This window comes from Cynara cardunculus (assembly GCF_001531365.2).
Source record: "Cynara cardunculus var. scolymus isolate 2C chromosome LG 3, CcrdV1, whole genome shotgun sequence".
Classification (NCBI taxonomy): Eukaryota; Viridiplantae; Streptophyta; class Magnoliopsida; order Asterales; family Asteraceae; genus Cynara; species Cynara cardunculus.
The window spans coordinates 30,423,160-30,428,109 of NC_037530.1; positions in this window are offsets into that span (position 1 = coordinate 30,423,160).

Sequence of the window (4,950 nt, forward strand, 5' to 3'; positions counted from 1 at the left end):
TGAAGGTTCTTTGGTGTGAGTGTTGTCTTCTTGAAGTATTGTTGTCTCTGATAGATTTACAATGCAAGTTCTTCAGCGATCACTGAACATACTCAGTGAATGATCGCTGGAACTGAAAATACAGAAACATAAATACAACGAACAAGTGAAAAGGGATTATCATCAAATCACTGAGAGAGAGGATCAACAAAAGTCTTCTTTTTCAGACTTGGACTCTGAAGTCTTTTTTTAGACTTAGAAAAAGAAGTCTGAAGTTTTCCTTTTTCAGACTTAAAAGTCTGAACTCTGAAGTCTTCTACAAGTCTGAAAAGTCATTCTTCAGAGTTAGCTCACCCGAATTCTGAAGTCTTTTTTTTAGACTTAGAAGTCTGAACTCTGATTTAGTGTGATTGATTTTATAGTTCAGATTTATTTCAAGAGTACAAGTCTGAATAGTCATTCTTCAGATTTATTTCCACATTACAAGTCTGAAGAGTCATTCTTCAGAGTTAGCTCACCTGAATTCTGAAGCCTTCTTTTCCAAACGGAGCACCATGCAGAGTCTTTGCATAGTGCATGCAGAGCTTCTTGCTTGCCTATACAGAGTCTGAAGTCTGAAGAATTTTATTTCAGAGTTATTTCAAAAATACAGGTCTGAAGTTATTTTTCAAAGTTATACTTTAGAGTTATTTCAAGAGTACAGGTCTGAAAAGTCATTCTAAATTTTGCTTCTAAGTTTAAATTTAATTTACTGATATAGTTTTATTTCTAAATTTAATTTATATATATGGTTAACTTCATTTTAACTAATTATTGATATAATTTCATTTTTAAATTCAAGTCTGAAGAGTTATACTTCAGAGTTATTTTAAGAGTACAAGTCTAAAGTAGCATCGTATTTTCGATGATCATTCATATATGTAAGATAAGTTCCTAGCATGATTTAATTTTTTCAAATTACCCCGTGTAATACACGGGGTCGAACCTAGTTAGTTAATATATTATGTTATTAGAGATTTGTTTCAATTGTAGTTTGAAATATTATAATTGAATGATTTTTCAAGATACCCTATTTGGTTATTTTACATTCTAATAAGATAGTTTTATCAAACATGATTTGTTTATCAGCTAACTTATCAGTTACCAACTACTTTATAAGCAAACTGCTAGCTTATCAGCCATCAGCTAATCTATCAGTTAACAATTAACTTATCAGCTAGTTTGTCAAACATAACCCAAATGGTTAAATAATGATCTAGCTGTGTGTGGGGTAACTTTGACATGTCTTATTTCAATTGATAGTTTAAAGTAGATATTTAAGAGATTATTTTTTTATAATATTTTAAAATGTTTATTAACATAAAAGAAGTTACAAATCTTTAAATCTGGAGAAAGTTTTTAAAGTTGAATATTAAGAAGGGAGAATAATATAATTTTAATTGATTTTATGAATAATATTTAATTTGTCATTATTTTATATAAAAGTTTTTTGGATTATTAATTTATAAAATATTTTAATAATATAATTAGTGTTTAAAACTTTAAAATAAAGAATAAAATGTACTTTTTAAATATTTTAACATCTAGTTATTTATTTGGAAAAATTATAAAATCGGGGAAAATTCACGTTTGAACCATCAAACCACATGTAGGAGACATTTGAGAAAAACTCAACGACCAACGCTAACGGAGGGTTTCAAACCTGTCTTCCATATAATTTGAACTTGAACAAGCGATATAACTGAACCAAGTCGTTTCACTCATTTGCCAACCGAATTACACTCCTAAGTGCTAAACCATATCTACTTTGATTAACGAAAAATTAGGCCCAAATGCACATATGGATCATGAATCTAATGTTATGAAGTTGTCTAACTTTTATATGTTTATGGTTTACATTTGTTATATAAATTGAATAAATTTTTCCTGTCTCAAATTCTTATTCATCTTTTATTATGGAAACAACATTAATCGTGAGTTTAATACTTCATAAGACATTTCAGTATAGATTTTTTAGGTGCTATTTGTTTTTAAGAGGTGTTAAAGTTTGAAATCTTATTCACATCTGATTGGTAAAAAGATGGTGTTAAAGTCTGAAAACAGAACAAATAAAACTACTTGTTTTTGTGTACTTATAAATGTATGAATATGTATAATCATCTATTTTACTCCACAATATATTATAATGAAGAATTTATATAAAAATAGTTCCACTTTTATTCATAAATATGTGAAATAATTATCAAGAAATCTTTTGTAATTATAACACTCATTTTCAAACAATAGAAATTCAACCTCTTCCCAAGATCTATTACATCTCTATTATAAAGTACATAGTCCATTTTTAACCCATTCAAATCCTATTACAGTATTTCGGCAAAACCCTAGTTCCCATCTTCAGAGCCTCATCATCCCCTTGATCGTTAAAGTAATATAATCCTTTTGTTGACGTGTATATCACACAACCATTCTTATCAACTACAACTGCATCTATGTATTTCCTTGATCATAGAATGGTTATCCAAATTTCATAGGGTAAAGTTACCATCATATATGCAGTAATATCATGCAAATTATACATTAATTTTATCAAACACACAAATGTGTACTACTTTGACTTTTTCATCTTCAAGTTTGGTTATTCTTTTTCCTTTTCTTTGACTTCTCTGTTTCACCATACACTTTCTAATAGTCATTTGTTTATTCCCATACAACATATGGAAAAAAACGCAAGGTAATACACACTAAGCATTAAATTCATCCACATGTAAATCCACATGCTTCTGCGATATTTATGTTCCTTACGATTCTATTTTTACTGGGTGTAATCTTTTGGATTAATGAAATTTCCTTAATCATAAAATGATGTGAAACCCATTTTATCATGTTGAGTTACTATAAGCTTAATGGTTCTACAATGGAATTCCTAAAATCTTTCATTAGCCCTCAAAATAGAAATTGAACCTTTTTGTCCATCTGAATCTGAAATAGTAGACATTCTAGAAAGTTACTCAAATATTGATTTGAAATAGCTGTGCACAAATGATGATGGAAATGGTAGTGTCCCGCCAGTAACCAAACCTCAATGAATTGATTCCAAAAGAAACCATATACCAATTCTTCCAATATCTTAAGAAACCCAAAATGTTGCTAAATTGAAAAAAGAAACCAAAAATGCTGTAAAATCGAACTAACAAACCAGGAGAAGGTTAAAAGTGAATCAAAAGGTCAAAATCCTAGAGAGGCGATTGATTTCGGAAGAGAAGCTTATCTTGAACCACTGAAATCGTGTTAGGTCTAATTCCTATTAYTTTGGCTGGATTATTTGTAACTGCATATTTACAATACAGGCGCATCAATCAGTTCGACCTTTGATTAATTAACATCTTTTTTTATTGACTTCCTCCTTTCTTAATATCCAGGAGGTCAAATTCARATTACTGTTCAAGTTAGTGTTTCAGCCGAATTCGATTGAAGAAGATCCGAATCACGCTCTGTAGGATTTGAACCTACGACATCGGGTTTTGGTGACCCATGTTCTACCGGACTGAACTAAGTGTTTTTTCCTTGAACAATTCTTTCAAAAAACGAATCGATCTGATTGTTGATTCATAAGAAGACAATTCATGATTCAGATGCTTAATAATAAGAAGGAATAATCAAATTGAATTTAGCGATTACCTGGGTGGCCAATTTATGGGCCAATAAAGAAAAGAGTTTTATCTTCGAAACCCATTGGAAGAGGTGGTGCACGAGAAAAAAAAAATCATGCAGAAATGGGCTTCTAAATGCGGTAATAATTGGATAGTGTGTGTATAAATAAAACATATATGTTTATATGTATGCATTTATTATCAAATGAAAATATTATTTGATTTTCAACATTGGTAATTAATATAGCGACGATTGATTATAAATTTAATTTCAAAATACATTTGTTTTTATTGTTTTTTACTGAACGGGTATCCAACGAGCTCCCCGAACCCATCGGAGATTCTTTCCCCCGAACTCGTCATGGATTAGCCGGGGACAGGGGCCTTAAACAAAGGCCTGGTCGGGGGATGCATTACTCGCTCCATTTCCATCCCTAATTCCAGGCCATGTCATATTTATAATTAATTAATATATTATATTATTTTAACTTTCTTTCATCACATAATTAAATTTGAGATAATTAACATTTACAAAAAATATTTATCTTGATAAATCGTATTTAATACTAAAAAGTATGTTTAAGTTTATATCAAATGTATTATAATATTGCATAGATAAAGTAAAAATATGTTTATGTTTATGTCAAATTCTAACAAAAAATGATATATAAAATAAAAATGTTATAATCTTGTAATTTCAGTCTGAGTTATACCAGAAAAACAATGTATCCATTTAAAATACAAAAATGTGTTGTTAAATATTAAAAAAATACAAATTCAAATATTAATATTAATATTGTAAAATAGAAATAAAAATAAATTATAATGTACAAATATTATGATACCGAAATATATCTTTCTACAAGCAAATATTATTAATTATATATATATCTATAGACACAGTTTGAATATAGGTGGGGTTTGGTTGTTGCAGGGATATTTGAACTTGTTTCTTGTGCAATTCTTTCTAGAAACAAAGTGGTTGAAATAAAATACAACTTTTTTGTTTTTAATGTTATCTATAAAAAAATTCAAGAAAATTATATAAATTGTATTATTGTTGGATTTCAATCTTATTAAAATCATATATATATATATATATATATATATATATATATACTAGAAGCGTACTCGCGCAATGCAGCGAGATTCATCGTGATTTTAATATTTCATTTTATTTTTTATCTCAGTCGATGTTATAATATGGCTTTATGTGATTTTGAGAAAGCGATGATGGATTTTTGAATAAAATATATGTTTGAAGATATCATAAAAATTTGACAAAAATATATCGATATTAGTATCAAATTAACTATTT